This window comes from Myotis yumanensis, unplaced genomic scaffold (genome assembly GCF_028538775.1).
Source record: "Myotis yumanensis isolate MYYU_CA2020_CCGP unplaced genomic scaffold, mMyoYum1.0.hap1 SCAF_12, whole genome shotgun sequence".
Lineage (NCBI taxonomy): Eukaryota > Metazoa > Chordata > Mammalia > Chiroptera > Vespertilionidae > Myotis > Myotis yumanensis.
The window spans coordinates 24,493,493-24,510,754 of NW_027223763.1; the positions used below are offsets into that span (position 1 = coordinate 24,493,493).

Below are 17,262 nucleotides of genomic sequence, written 5' to 3' on the forward strand. Positions count from 1 at the left end.
TTTACAACTATGCTCAAAAAAACCCTGGGGTGAAAAAATATATATATATGTCTGAACAACTGAACATTTCAGCAGGAAAACCTTTTAGCTTATAGTAGAATAATATTAGCTGGTTCAAAAGAAAATCAAGTGATGAAAAGTGAAAAAAAAAATTACAGGCAGGATAAGCAAAGTAAATTCAGGCGCCCACATTTCACAAGAAAATATATGTGTTTATGAGGGGTAAAAAATATGTTGACAATGAAGCTAATTCTCTGCAATTCCCAAGCATTTGAGGGTATCTGAAAATGCAATTTTCTGAAAGAAAATTTTTGTTCAAGAATTATTTATAAATGGGGACGGGACTTTTGTCTGGAAAGACAAAGAGAACGCAGATAGAGAGAGACAAGAATCATTTCTCCTCCAGGAGAAAGCTGCAGTTTGTACAGTGGTGATCTATTTGGGAGTGCAGATCTGATTCTGCTGTTCACAGTGCTTAATGTCTCCAAGAATTTTCAGCCATTTCCTCTTACAGAGGCCCTGGTTTGACAGCATATGCTGAATGGGGCCCCAGGATAAGAATCAATCCCAGCTGTCTTTTTATGTGATCACAAGATAATTGTTAAAGCCCAAATATTTTCCTTGATTGAGTGTTATGGCAATTGAGCTCATTTTTCAGTAAATGAAAATGCACGACTATATATTTACCCCTAAACCTTTAAAAGGGAAGCAGAAAGCCATATTTCTCAATAAAAGCAGGCTTGGCTTGCCTAGATTATAGATCAAATTAAGTGGGGGCCATGAGGCAAATGAGCCCAGATTTGGGACAACAAATTGTCAATAGATTTGGTTCCATTAGACTTAGGGACAAACTACACTAAAATAATGGGATTTGGTTCCATGTGAGAACAAAATTATGGAGCTAAAACAAAACAAAACAAAAAAAAAACCTCCTTCCCATTACAATCAACTATTAAAGAATTCTGCAAGGGAAATGCACTCCAATGAATTAGTTATATAACTGTTACTCTTTCGTTAAAATGATTTAATAGTTCTACAAATGTCGTGGCATTAGCATTTTATGCAAAGCTATAAAACAGTAGCAAGTAAAAAAAAATTAACTGCCTTTAAAAGTCAGCACTTTTGGACTCTGTTTATGACACTATGCGGTCACTCTGTGATATGAAATGGTAACATCACTACGATAAGTACTATTTGCTCACCAGTTTTATTTCAGGCAGGAGGCCATTAAAGGAATGAGGCTGCCGAATTCATCTTCCATTTGGATGGGCTTCAGCAATGTGTGTACACTGGCTAACTCATCCTAAGATTTCTCTAAGAGAAGAGAAGCTTTTTGGAGTACATAGATCCTTAAGAAACTACTTAATTATATATTTTTATAATGTTTAAACTCCCCTGTCAGGAATATCTAACTGAATATCTAAATATAATAAATAAATTTCTATGGAAATATCTAGAAACAGTTACAGGCAGGTAACAGACAGATATGTCACGGCAAAAGCTTAACAAATGACATCCAGAAAGATAAAGGTAGCATAGTCTATCCTCAGTTCATTGAATCTCTAAATAAATATTAGGCATTTTCCATCCTCAACAGAGTACGTGGATGATGTTCACATTTTCCATTTGTTGTTGTTTCCAATACTATTCCTTATACAAAATTTTGATTAGAATTAGCAACACATTTAGGTAGGAGAGTAACCCACAGGATTCCACAAGGTTTAAATTATTAATTGGACATTAGCCAATTGTTCAAGTTTAATGGTAACAAGTGCCTAGTGATATACTTAGCATTCAGATTAAAAATAAAGGGTCGTATTTCATAATTTTGAGTGTAAATGGATAAAATTTAAATAACTAATTCAATAACCATGGTCCTTTGGGAGCTGATACCACATAAGAGATTGGTTAGCAAAAACAAATGAGGAATAAAATAAGTCTCTTTTCTGTTATTGGCCTTATTTGCATGTTACCTAGGCTATTCTCTTGCTCATATGTTCAGTGACATGTTACAAAGGAAGCAATATGCAGTAGTGGGAGAACACTGAATCTGGAATAAGATCTGGATTTAAAATCTGGCTTGACCTTGGGAGATTACATAGTTCATCTCTAAAACTATGAGACTGAATTGGAAGATATCTAAATAATGGACTGGATGGTGTGGGCAAGAAGACCTTGTCACTACACAACAACGACAGACTTCTAGTGGCTTGTCCAACAATTGCCAAGACCCTCAGAATATATAGGACAGTTTGGTGTGGCCCCTTAATATCTATTAAATTGAATTAATATGGAAGTTTTGTTACAATGGATTGTAAGAGTGCTTTTCTGGACCCTGTATGATCTCACTCCAATAATGAGCTAATTTCATTTATCTTAAATTTCTAGGTGGTATGTTAGTCTTATCACTTTTAAAATTCTATATTCTAATTATAATTAACTCTGACCAATATCTCTATTCCTTTATTATTAAAATCTCCTCAATTTTAAAGGCAGGCAAACTGAAGCAGGAAATTAAGATGCAGTGAGTGTCAGTCAGAACCTAGAGTATTCATGAGACTGTGTCCTAACTCTGGGTTCTAACTCTGTGGGGCCTTCCATTATTACCAGATGCTTTGATTGGAAGTTCCATCATATTGAATCTTTCCCATTGTTAATGAATAGATTTAATTTTGCTGCCAACATCAAAAATGCAAGTATTGAGTAGGCAGGTAATAAATGTCTAAATGTCTATTGCAAACTTTGGGATTTTTAGGATTCAGAATGTAGTTGATAACAATCCCTGACCTCAAAATGTTTGCAGTCTGATTAGAGAGGTGAATATAAAAATGAAAAGTCAGCAAAGTGTGTGCAATAGTTCTCAAAATACAGTTTATAAGAATCACTTGGAAAGCATGTTGAGATGCAGATTCCCAGGCTCCACATCTAGACTCAAGGATTCCAGGACAGCAGATCTGGGGTGGTTTTGGCAATCTGCATTTTTTAACAGCACCCACATAGGTGACTCTAACTAATGCACTGGGCCAGAAGGACACACCGAGAAACACCAGTAAACAGGAGCTCAGGCTTGGGAGTCCAATAGTCTGGGTTTGACTCCTAGCCCCACCACTATCCAGCTCTGTGGCCATGATTCAGTTACTAAAGTCCACTGGGCTTTAATGTTCTCATCTATAAAATGAAGATAATAATAGTGCCTGTGTGTTAGGTGGTTGTAACATTGGAACCCACTAAGCACTTAATCAAAATTGTTCTTGTTTTTGTTATCATTAATATTATTATAACACTAGAAACTGACGAAGTGCTAATTGGTCTGGCATTATTCCCAGAATTCAATGAATAAAAGGAAGTTCTGGATAAGGGTATGGCAAGCTTTAAGAAGGAAGAAGTTGGACTAAACCCTAAAAATCAATGAAAGATTGTATTATCAGAGTAAATAAATTCTGGGTGAAAGAGACATACTGATCAAATTATTAAGGAAGGTGAGAACAAGCCATGTGAGAACCAGTAAGGGAAGCAGCCCTGAAGTGGAGGATTGAGAGGGGGGGAAGTGGGAAATAAGTAGCCAGAAGACAGGAGGCTCACAAAGCCTAAAGTCCCCCCCACATCTTATTATCTGAAACACCTGTTTTAAGAGGCAGATATGTTGAGATAGGCCCCCACATTAAGAAAAAGAATACAAAAAGATCAATTTGTAGTCACTTATTTTTACAAAAATGATATTTTCTTTACAAAATAATTTATCATACAGAACCTTAATTCATTGGATATGATAATAGGTATAAGACACAATTCAACTTACTAAAGATAAATAGTTCAACCTTCTAATCCTCAACCAATGGTTGTTGGCACCAATTCAGCACCAACAAGAATCCTCAACTTATGGTGTGGTGAAGAAGGAAACTTTATTCAGTGCAAAGACTGTGAATAGAGCTTAGCTATGGAGGTGGCCCTGGGCTAGGTGGCCTTGAGGCCAGGCCCTGCTCCATGCTGGTCTGCTTGGCACTGTGCTGGTCTAGGTTGGTCTGTTCCATTATGCACTGGCAAGACATCTTTGGTGTTTCAGCTCAGTCAGGAAAACATAGTCTTAAATCCTCAGTGGAAAGGGAAAGTGTGCTCCCCAAGACAGCGGGGAGCTGGTTTATATAGAAAAAAAGTCCCTACCCCTGACTCCTGATTGGTCTGTCCTCATGCAAATGAGGACTCCAAATATACAGTGTGATTGCTTAAAGAGGCACTGTCCTGATTGGTCAGAATGGAGTTACTCTGGTTGGTTGAAGTTGTGCAGTTCCAATTAGATGGGGAAAGCCTCAGTTCTCTTAGTTAAAATAGGATTCCAGGAACTCCTTTATAAGGGCTGGCTCGGAAGGCAGGAACACAGTACAGGCAGGCAGTTCAGTACAGATTCTTCTGTGCAGTATAGTTTACATGAGATGCCCCTATATAGAAATGACTGCTGGGTTCTGCTTTTTAAATTTGAACCCAATTAGCCACCAGAAGCACTTCATAGTAGTTATCTTCTTCCTCAGGGTACACACAATAAAGGACTATAGGCTTTTTTGAAATCAAAGGACTATTTTATTTATTTCAGAAACCACAGATTCTAGCACAGGCCAGGAAGATAATGACAGCTCTGAAGATAAAAACATATTGTTGCTCAACCAAATAGTTATATATAGTTATGCTATCAAATGGGATATCCATGAAAAAAGTTTCTTCCCTTTGGAGAGCTGCCACATCCATTTATTGTTCATATTCCCAAGTGAGGCTATTGCTTTGAAAATGCAGCCAAATTCATTGCTCATTTACACTGATTGTCCATAACTGTGTAAGCAGCAATAAATTAAGTATTGTACATGTCAATAGTCAAGCTGCATAATTCAACTGAAAATACACAACTCTCATTTGATTTCCTAGGAATCTGAAAAACTTCATTAAATTCGTAATTTAGTGGATTATGAGAAAAACACAATGCACTGAAACACTAAAAGCCTGTCTTGTTTCTCTTTTCAGGCCTCTGTTTACATGGAACCTTAGAAGTTTACTTACAGTTGCACTTTGATCCTCCATGAAACAACTCTAAACCCCCAGAATGGAAGTATCCCCAAACCGGGGATTCCTATTGCCCATAAGTTTCTTTTCTGATTTAAGATATTTTCAACCTCTCTTACTTTATCTCAGGGAAAAAAAAAATGTTAAAAGATCATATGGGATAGCTATTATTTCTTTCTTTGACTCCTCAAATGATGTCTTGAAAATTACGTCATGATTATAAGACACTCAAAACATATGGCCAGAGTTCACGAGGGTGTGCACACTTCACTTTCATAGAGGTCATCCATGCCCCACAGACAGGGAAGCTGCGCTTATCACCTATAAGGCACAAACTAAACGTAGATCATGGGACTCTGTCACTGAGGAATCAGTAATCTAGGTAAGGGGAGGGGTCCATGTTGGTTATTAATATATTCATTATAGTAGAAAAGACTTGCCTTAAAAGAACCACAGCAGAAAAATGGGAATTTATCTGAAGTGATACTTTTATATTACTAAGCCCATGAAGTAATTACTATAATGAATATATTGCAATAATTCAATTTGTAAGGTTTGATGAATTAGAAAATATGTCTGTTCCCACTACCATTCATTTCCTGTTTTTTTGTGAACTGGGAATACAATGACCAAGTTAAGCTTCACTTCACTAATCTGATTCCGGTTAATGCCCCAAGGGGAGCTATTAGCATGTCTATTCCAATTGCCTCCTAGGGAACAAGAGAGAAATATTTGGCCTATTAAAAACAAAGGACACATTCACTTCTCTGCTGGCCTGGTGGAGACCCTATGAAGCATTCAGCTCCTTGATTACTTTCTATCAGTGTGTTCACAGCCAATCAAGCCATAGCAGGAGACAATTAAATCCACTGAAACAAAGCAGTGTTTATGGCCACACCTGCCTAATGTCCGCCAGTTTATTTTCTGCACATGTAATTAAGAGCCTCCTATGCCAATAACTCAAACTTCCAGCAACATAGATTTGGGTGGTAAGAGCTTTGGTTCTTGCCTTGGAGTGAGCTAGCCTAGGTATGTGTTCCAGCTGATACACTTGGTAGCTGTGTGACCTTCAACACATTATTTAATCTCTCTGAACCTCATTACTCTATCTATAAACAATATTATCTCATGAAAATATTGATATAAATAATCTAATACTCAGCATGTACTCAACCAAGAATTAGTTCTTTAGTGAACATTGCTCAAAACTATGTTAAAATAACTATGACTTTGACCATATGGGACTTAAATAATGGAAACAGACAATGATGGGCTCAGAATTGTTGGATTTTAGTTACACACAAATTAATTTGTCATGTAAGTTCAAATAATTGCAACAAATTGATTCTCATCAAATATAAATATGCCCTTATAAAGATATACTGCCCTGATATGAGGTATCTAAAATAATCAATCTCATAGAAGTAGAATTGTGGTTGTCAGGGGCTGAGAGGAGGGGAAAATTGAGATAGTCAATGGATATAAAGTTTCAGTTATGCAAGGTAAGTTCTAGAGATCTGCTTTACAATATGGTGCCTATAGTTAAGAATACAGTGTCAATACACTTTTTAAAAATGTTTAAGAGGCCAGACAACATGTTAAATGTTCTTAGCACCCAAAAAGTTGGGACAGCATAAAGGGAGGCATTCTTTTTTATTATTATTATTGATTTCAGAGAAAAATGGAGAGGGAGAAAAAGATAGAAACATCAATGATGAGAGAGAATCATTAATCAGTTGCCTCCTGCACACCCCCTCCTGGGGATCGAGCCTGCAACCATGGCATATGCCCTGACCAGAATCAAACCGTGACCTCCTGATTTGTAGGTTGATGCTCAACCACTGAGCCACACCAGCCAGGCATAAGGGAGGCATTCTTCAAACCATCTTGGAATAAGAAATTGAAGCTTTTTTGAATGTACAAAATCTAGAAGACGTGGGCTTCATCTTCAACAAAAATCAAGAAATCTGAGAATACACTAAGATCTGCACTGATCATCCAGAACTGGCACCAAGGTTACAGCACTCGGCTGAAGATAAGACAACACTACGCACTCACCATCTTCCAGTCCATCAAATATGCCAGTGAACAAGGCCAACTGCAGCTCTCCAACTTCTTTTCCTTCATGTTGGAAAACTACACAATAAAAGTGAGAAAGATTCAGAATTAGTAAGTCTGCTGTTTAGTTACATCAGGAAAACAAGGACAGACAGGACTACCTGGGGCTGATAGGTGTCCCAGACTCCTATAGTGGCCCTTGGCTGTAATTTCTACTCACATCTACTGATACTGATTTACTTACTGAGTCCTTCAAGGAACAAAGATTCTTCATGCTTATTATGTCTTAGAAATGCTATTGGAAACCAAGAAAGTCCTAAAACAAATGCTGAATTTTACTCACATCAAACATATCCCTCCAGAATGCAGATTGGTACAACCACTATGGAAAACAATGTGGCGGTTCCTCAAAAAATAAATAATGGAATTGCTTTATGACCCAGCAATTCCACTTCTGAAAATAAAAGCAAAGAAACCTGAAACACTAATTCAAAAGGATATCTGCACCCCTCTGTTCATTGCAGCATTATTTACAATAGCAAAAATATGGAAGCAACCCAAGTGCCCATCAATAAATGAGTAGATAAAAATAGCTGTGGTACCTATACACAGTGGACTACTACTCAGCTGTATAAAGGAATGAAATCTTACCTTTTGGGACAGCATTGATGAACCTAGAGGGTATTATGCTAAGTGAAATAAGACAGAGAAAGGCAAATACCATGTGATTTCACTTACATGTGGAATCTAATGAACAAAATAAAAAACAAACTAGAAACGGACTCCTAGATACAGAGAAATACTAAAAGTTGTCAGAGAGAGGTGGGTTAGGGGGCTGGGTGAAAAAGGTGAAGGGATTAAGCATTACAAATTGGCAGTTACAGAATAGCCACAGAGATGGAGATTACAGCATAGGGATTATAGTCAATAAGATTGTGATAAATATGAATGGGGCCTGGTGAGTACCTGAAGCAGCAGGGACAACCTCTCTGTCAAGCATATTATTTTCTAACCTCTTTGCTATACATCTGAAACTAATAGAGTATAACACTGAATATAAACTATAATTGAAAAAAAATAATTAAAAAATAAAAACTTGCCCCTCTAAACAGTTAGCAATCTGTGATGATCTACATGGGAAACTAGATTATCTCTGTTTCATCTTCTACAAGAATAGTTTCCCCTCAGGGAAGAATCCATATGTTTTTCATGGTAATTTTTTAGATGGAGGAAAAACTTCGTAGAAATCCTAATGATCCTGTTTGTGACTTTTCTTGTCTATCCTGGTGACCTGGACTTGAACAGAGGGAACCATCAAGACTTTTTGATAAATATGAGATTCAGCTTCACAAAAGAAGTCGTACATAAATATAAGCTACATGGGGGGTTGGGGGGTTATAAATCTTGGAACAAGTCTATGCCTGGTTCCCAATTCATACAATCATTGACAATGAAGTCTTGGTCACACATGATTGTGTATCAAACTCCAAAGATTATGATTTACTTCACCATTTAGAAAGAAACAAAATGAAATATGTGTTGATGTCACTAATTCCAATAGATGGAGACCAGGATACTGACCTGAAGAGAAATAAAGTAGATATACCTCAGGGAGTCAGAACAGATGGATCCCTTTCTGAACCGTGAACAAAGCACGAGTGGTGGGAACAGGTTTTCAGTATTGTGTGGCGTGATCCCAGAGGCAGAAGAGGCTGCATCCAAACACATGTTGAAAAGGGGGGCTGCTATTCTGGACCAGATATTACCTCCCAATACTTATTATATTCCTCAATAAATGCCAGTGGAAGATGCTCATTAGGTTTCATGAACAAAAGTCTGAAGGGTATGGAATTTGACATGATGGGAAGGTTATTAGTGTATTTTCTGCTTCTAATTATTATGAAGGCAGCAGCGATCGAGGAGCTTACATCAGGCTGGGTTTGGGTCTGACCCTTCGAGTTTTCCAGTACTATGTAAGTAAGGCAATGTGCTTAAGATCTCTTTATCAAAAGGTGAATGTAAAAAAAAAAAAATTGGTGCTCCGTTCAAAACCAGACCAGTAATCCAGAGACCTAGGTAAAAAGAAGCATTCAAGGTGATATATCTAAGAAGGCAGGCAGCAGACAGAGATGATTAGAGCAAGTTAAAGGGGTGGAAGGGACAGGACCAGGAGCAATCTCTAAAAAAAAACAAAGAGGAGATTAGGTTCATTTCATGAACATGGATTTAGCACCCACTATGGGACAGGCACTGTCCTAGTGGTAGGGATACAAAGGTGAATAAGGAGTACTCACTACACTTTGGCAATAAGCAGGGTGCTTTGGGATCAAAGGGGTGGAGGATTCTCACACACAACCTGGGATCTGGAGAAGAATCCCTAGAGATTAGGGTATCTAAACTCAATCTGGAAGGATGAGAATTGGTAGGGTGTACCAAAAGATGTCTCCGTTCATAAAGAATCCAGGGGCCCCTTGGTACTGTGCTGAGTTTGTCTAATAGAATGTGATTTTTTTAAGAAAAGGAAAGATACAACCTTCATACACACATACACACACACATACTTGGACATAAAGCACCACAAGTGTGACACCTCTAGAGGTGGAAAGCACCTATAGGAATAGCCAGTGAAAAGCAGCAGCCACATTACAGAGCACAGGGAACCATGGCCAGTGGGAGGAATTGATCCCTGCCTATGAGGACATGAGACCAGAAGGGGAATTAAGCTACACATGCCACGTGGAAATCAGTTGTGTTTGTTCATAATACATGTGAGCTCCCACACCACTGCCACCTTTGAAAACTACCAGAGAAACATAGAGGACTTTGCAGGGGCACATGACAGCAAGTGAGAGCAAGCCAGAAAAACCAAGAGTAAAAATAAAAATAATGCGGATCTCATAGATGTTGTAAAAAATGAAGAAAGAAACATAATATTTCAAAGCAACTGCAACTAAGATATACCACCTGCATTCCATCTATCAACGTTGGATCCAGTCTGCATTTGTATTTACTTTATCATCTTGTGTTAATTTGTCATCATTATTACTTACCAATATTCATTTCTTTTTTTAAAAATGTATTTTATTGATTTTTTACAGAGAGGAAGGGAGAGGGATAGAGAGTTAGAAACATCAATGAGAGAGAAACATCGATCAGCTGTCTCCTGCACTCCCCCTACTGGGGATGTGCCCACAGCCAAGGTACATGCCCTTGACCGGAATCGAACCTGGGACCCTTCAGTCCGCAGGCCAACGCTCTATCCATTGAGCCAAACCAGTTAGGGTCAATATTCATTTCTTGAAAGCAATCTATTTGGGGAATGATGTCTCCATACCACAAATGAGGTTGCTTTAATGACTCTGGCAAGTGACAATCTAATGGGGATCATAGCAGCTGCAACCGTGAGCACAGACAGGCATGCTTGGACCCACTTTGTGCTGCAGCGCTCTGCTAATTGGGTCTAATGGAGGAGTTTGAAGTATTCTTCTGTTTTCCTAATGATGTTAACATCCTCATGAGGTTAATGAAACCATTAACATGAGCCAACTGTGATTGCCTTCGTGTATAATATAAAACCATCTAATCTCAGCCTTATGCAAACACTAGGGTTTACTATTGTGGTGGTTTTGTATTTGTATTTGTTACTGTGTAAAAATATCAGGGCTTTTTTTCTTATGAGATCCAGAGTTAGAGAGCACCAGGATCTGATTCAAAGATTCCTAGACTGTGAGGTGGACATCAGCTGGTAGTGTATAAGTATATAGCCCTGATTTGGTCATATCCTTTATGGTCTCTACTGCCCCCTGCTGGCCTGCAGAGAAAGAAGCAGACCTCCAGCAACCCCTCAGGAGATGGAAAGCACCAAAAGACAAAATATGAACAGCTATCATTAATCACTTACTATGTGCTTTCTAACTTAATGCTTACAACATCCCCATGGGTTGGTCTTGCTACTGCCATTTTACAGATAAAGAAACCTAGGCTTGAGTAGTAAACCAAATTACCTAAGACATGGGGCTTGTGAGAGGCAGATCCAGGACAAGCTATAAATCTGTCTAACAACTATTGTTACACTCTCACTGGAAGACATGGCATATTGAAAAGTATACATCTTTACAAACAGATAAACTTCAGTTTTGATTTTAATTCTCCAACTTAAGCTGTTTACATATAAATGTAAACAAGTTACTAAATGCATTTAAATTTGCTGAGCTCAGTTTCTTCATCTGTAGAATGTGCACCACCATACCTACCTTGGAGGACTGTTGTGAGGGTCAATGATAAAACAGGCAAAGCAAAGGACCTGTAATACAGTGGCTGCCCAATAGAGGGTGGTGCTATTTGGGGTCAGGGACAGAAGGTTGAGAAGGATCTGCCTTCCTGTGGCTCAGTGGTTGCTTCATTCAGGTTCCCAGGAGGTTTGTAAGTCTCCAGCTCAAAAAAAAAAAAAAACTAGAATGTTCAAGTAATGGTGCCAACACATCTGAATAGCTCCTTAATACTTATAAACCACTTTTTTTGTGTACATTTTATTTTATCTTCATAAACAGGTACCTATAAATTTTGCATAAATATGCCACAAATAATTGAGGAAACACATAATATGCCCAGAATTACATTTCACAAATGAAATACATAGTTAAGTTTCATCTTCAACCTATAGGTTGGTATTATTATTTTCCCTACTGTCTAGATCAGTGGTTCTCAACCTTGGCTGCACATTAGAATCACCTGGGAATCTTTTTAAAATCCTGATTTCTGGGCCTCATCCTCCGGAAATTCTGTTTCTTTGTTACTAATGTTGTGGCCTCACCCCATAACAAAGAAACAGAATTTCCAGAGGATGAGGCCCAGAAATCAGGATTTTAAAAAGATTCCCAGGTGATTCTAATGTGCAGCCAAGGTTAAGAACCACTGGTCTAGATGAAGAAATTGAGGTTTAGAAAGGTTAACTTTTCAAGAATCACACTGTATTAAGTAGCAGAGCTAAGACTTTTAACACTGGCCCCTCTGACCACAAAACTCATTTCTCCCAACCACTGGCCTTTTTCTGAAGTAGGCAGGGCAAGTACTACGCTTCCACTATATACATGAGAACATTCTGACCTATATAAGGGTAAGTAACTTGCTCAAGGACTCACAAGTTGTATTTGGGGAAATTAGGCCTAAATGATGACCACGGGTATCTGCAACAAGGAATAAGTTCCTTGTCTCTGAGGAAGATCAAAGTGAGGTCAGATGATCACTCTCCAGGTATAATATAGATAACACTTATTAATCAAATAAATTACATGTTTTATTTGCCTCTAACATTCTTTTCAAACCTTTGATTTTCTAAGTCCATTTTTAATGTAGAATGACTCAGACTTAAGACTAGAATAATTTTTATTAAGATAAATATAAAGCAATATTGGAACAAGAAGGTTCCATGTGTGTTGGGTTTAAAATGTGACAGCTGGGGGAAACTTTGTGAAAGTAGTCAATATCCAAAAGCATTAATGTCCAAAGATAATTTAATAATAATGAAAAAATATCTATTGAAACTGGAATGAGGTAAGGAAAAAATGTTATCTCTTTGCAAATCTGGGCCAGCACTTTCACTATAAATTAAAGTGTATGGTAGATCACAAATAAATTGAATAGACATCTGCAGCAGAAATGAAATTACCAAAGAAAAAAACTGAACATTTGGGGAATTTTATGAACATGGAAACCACTATGAAAGATGGCTTTCCTTTGGATTCATTTAGTATTTAAAATCTTTTAAAGAATAAATGTGATGCTTCCCACTCATTAGCTCCTTTTGAATATTATGTATTTTCTAATAACTGGTCTGTGAAGAGGGATATCTCCAGCAGTAAATCCAGAAAATGTCATAGTGTCAGATACATAAGGACATTGCAACACAGGGAATAAAATATATAATGTCTAATTACAACTTTATCAGGTTGTGAATACAAATTTGAAACTTGTAACCATGGGATAAAATAAAGCTCAATTTAGTCATAATTATGAATATCATAAGACCTGAATGGAAAAGAAGCTTTTATAAATATGAACTTTCTTATCTATAAAGATGACTTAGGTTTCTATATATAAAGATCTTCTTTTTATTTAAAACTAAAGGCCCAGTCCACAGATTCGAATCCAGCCTCTAGTCTATATAATAAAAGCCTAAGTGACCTTTATAGCAGAACAACCAGAACAACCAGTCGCTATGATGCACACTGACCACCAGGGGGCAGACACTCAATGCAGGAGCTGCCTCCTGGTGGTCAGTGCACTCCCACAGGGGGAGCGCTGCTCAGCCAGAAGCCAGGCTCACTGCTGGCAAGTGCAGCGGCAGTGGCGGGAGCCTCTCCCGCCTCTGTGGCAGCACTAAGGAGCAGCGAGCCGAGCGGTAAGGAGCAACAAGCAGGCAGGCAGTAAGGAGCAAGGGGTTCCGGACTGTGAGAGGGCACAGGCCAGGCTGAGGGACCACCCCCACCCCCATGTAGAAATTTTGTGCACCAGGCCTCTAGTATGCATAAAGGATCTTTGGTTAATCTCTTCCTGCCCTCTCCCCCTGCCCTTTCCCTCTGAGATTCATCAATCTGTTCCATATTTCCATGCCTGCGGTTTCCATTCCTGCGTTGAGCATCTGCCCCTTGGTGGTCAGTGTGCATCATAGCTACCGGTTGGCCGGTTGCTTAGGCTTTTATCCTATATAATAAAGAGTTAATATGCTAATTAGACCGGACAGCAGAATGACCCTCCAGAACGGGCAGGGGGCGGGGGGCAGGGGGCGGGGCCGCTGGGCCGTGAGGCTGCGAGGGCTGAGGCAGCCAGGGCTGCAGAGGCCTACTCTTACACAAATTTCGTGCATTGGGCCTCTAGTATATATAGATGAACAGTGAGAACAGTGTACATAATAAACAAATACAAATAAAATCATATTGTTTCCTTAAAGTTGTATATAAAAGGAAACTTTAATTACTGGAGATCTTGGTATTTAAAATAAACCTATAGCGGTCCCTTTCCCTTCCTCAGACCCTGTTGGTTTATTTTCATTTCAAATTTATATATTTTTTAATGTAAGTATTTATATTTCTTCAAAAAAGACTTTCAATGTCTGAAAGTGTATTAACTGAGGAAAGTTGGCATTAAACACACTTTCCTGCTTTTCAAAAAGAGTTACCCTTTCTATGACCACGGCATAAAGACTGGGCCAGAAACTGCCTGCATTTCATAAACCATTATGGGTCACCACAATATAAGGACAACACAAAAAGATTGCAAGTGTCCAGGAGCTAAGAAGGAAATCTCCCATCTATTATAAGATGCTTTTAGTGTAAGGGGACAAGGGGGGAGTCATCTTAAACACAATGAACATCCCAAATTCCCAGCCTTTCCTCTCCAAATCTGTGCCATCTCCTGAGCAAGTAATGAGGAGTACTCCCTGTACAGCTTATTACTTCTGCTCTTTCCCATTCCTGTTGGAGGTATGGTGTAAGACTCTATCTCCAACAGTGAGACTCTTGGCAAAGAGGCAAATATAGCTATTATTTTAGTTGTCTCTTGAGACCTAGAGAAACATGGAATTAGGAGAACTCCCACTAAAGAGTCAAAGCAGACCCAGGTGTTCTCCAGAATTTACGCTGGAAATGACACCTGAAGCAGGCACATAGGCCCATGGTGTCCAGGTGTCAGAACAAAGCCCTATCTTTCCCCTAGCAAGGAAGCCTTCAGAACCCAGTCAGTACAGTAGCTGTCTACCAGGCCAGAGAAAATGCCCTGCCTCAATCTTTGCACGAGAATAAATTTAACATTTTAGTGTATACTTTTTTCTGGGTGAATAAACTCTTTTCTTTTCGAAAAGAAGACTGGGGAAGATGCTTTTATTTTCAGAAATCCTTAACCCTTTGCGGTCCAATGTTATTTTTGGAATTCAAACAGTCTGGTCCAAATTAATTGACGGGATTGAATGTTGAACTTTTTAATGTTCTTATTGCTCAACGCTGGACCTGCTCCTAGCGCCTGGTCTGTCAAGTCAGCCTCGAGGTGGGACCGAAAAGGGTTAAGGGGTAAAATCAACCCAAGCAACCTAGAGAAGGAAATCAATAAATCATACATCAGAGCTTAAGATTTCATTGTGCCCTGACCGGTGTGGCTCGGTTGGTTGAACGAGGCTCAATCCCCAGTAGGGGGCGTGCAGAAGGCAGCAAACTGATGATTCTCTCTCATTATTGGTGTTTCTCTATCCCTCTCCCTCCCTCTGAAATCAATAAAAATAAAAAAAGATTTTGCTGTATATTAACTGTGAGGTGGGAGAGAAGTGTGGCAGAGACCCATCTGACCCCTACACCGTCTCAGACTAGACTATCACTGGAGCTGAGACCGCACTCCACAGCAGGCCCACTCCAGGCAGACCTGAGAAAACTGTCTTCTGTCTCCGCAAACAGAAGGTTTGGCTTAGGAAGCATGAAACATCTTTTTTATAGCACCTTCCCAACATATAGTTTAGAAAAAGGAGTTGGTGCTTCTTTTTCCTAATGGTATAAGATTATATAAATGTTAATGATAATTATTTTCTGAAATAAATGCAGTAGGAAATATACCAAAATTTTATGGTGTGCTGTGAACAAGACTGGACCTATATTCAGAAGACCTGGAGCTCTAACACAGACATTCACTACCAAGTTCCCAGGGCTCTCTCTGGCTCTGTTTCCTCATCTGCAAAACAGGGTGATTGCAAGGGTTGTGAATTGACAGCCCCTGGGATACCGCACCATGTTTCTAAAAAACTTGAAGTTAGTCATCTTTAAATGAGGCATATGATGCTAGGCAGCCAGAGTCCATCACTTTTTGTCTTATACAGTGGGGCCTTGACTTACAAGTTTAATTCGTTCCGTGACGGAGCTCGTAACTCAAATTACTCGTATGTCAAATCAAGAAGTGAACAAGTGAGACATGTGATGCTGGGCTGATGTTGTGGCGTTCGCTGTGACGTTCGCTGCGCCAACTAGCGGTGGGATATCTGAAGCTGGCTCATAACTCGAATTTTAGCTCGCAACTCAAAGCAAAAAATCGGCCGAGAGACGGCTCGTATCTCGAAAAACTCGTTAGTCAGGACACTCGTAAGTCAAGGCCCCACTGTACTTGGTACTCCACCCATTTGAGCTTGAAATTCAGGAATCTCAAATAGTCTTTCCCCATTAAAAAAAAAAAAAAAAAAAAAAAAGGGAAGAAATCCAGTGTTTTGACCCAGTCAGCCACAGCTAATGAATGTCCCCTCATTGCCTCTATATTAAGTTATCTCACCTTGAGCTGCATTTTGAAAATGACAAAAGAGATACAGGCAGCCAAGTGGGAGGAAGGAAAATCATGTGTTAAAGTGTGGTAGTGTGAAGTGTCACGTGACATTCTAGAAATGCAAGCAGGAGGGCGTAAGGGCAGAAGTAAGGAGAACAGGAAAAGTGAAGTGAGATGGCTAGCAGGAGGTAAATCTTGAAAGCGGTGAGCTAAATGGAAGACCTTGAACTTTGTCCTGAAAACTGAGGGGAGATGTCAGAAAAGGGATAGGGGTCATTGAAGGTGTTTGACCTGCTGGATTTCTATTTTAAGCCTCTCTACTCTGGAGACTCCATGGAAGATGGACAAGTACTTTTCCCCACCAGCAAAAAGCACTTCCCCCATCAGTAAAATGAGTTGGTGTAAATCAGTGGTTCTCAACCTGTGGGTCTCGACCCCTTTGGCGGTTGACCGACCCTTTCACAGGGGTCGCCTAAGACCATCCTGCATATCAGATATTTACATTATGATTCATAACAGTAGCAACATTACAGTTATGAAGTATCAACGAAAATAACTTTATGGTTGGGTCACAACATGAGGAACTGTATTTAAAGGGCCAGAAGGTTGAGAACCACTGGTGTACATCAAGGGCTCACAATGCTGGTTGCAAAGCAGAACCACCTGAGACGCTTGTAAAAATGCTGCTAACCTGGCCTCATGCCAGGAAATTTTTACTGAATGGGAGGATGGGGAGAGAAAGGAACAGGTGATTTTTTTAAAACCTTAAAGACTGAAATTCTATCAACTGCGTCGAAGAAGGTTCCTACCATTCCGAGTGAAGTGCGATAGAAAGCCACTGCCTTGCATCTTCAGACCCCAAAT

The 17,262-nt window shown here is 39.2% G+C and overlaps 1 pseudogene; it reads left to right on the forward strand.

Annotated features, from left to right (window-relative positions):
* The window catches only part of LOC139021077 (serine/threonine-protein phosphatase with EF-hands 1-like), a 68,293-nt pseudogene extending 59,123 nt beyond the window's left edge, over window positions 1–9,170 (forward strand).
* The last annotated feature ends 8,092 nt before the right edge of the window (window positions 9,171–17,262 follow it).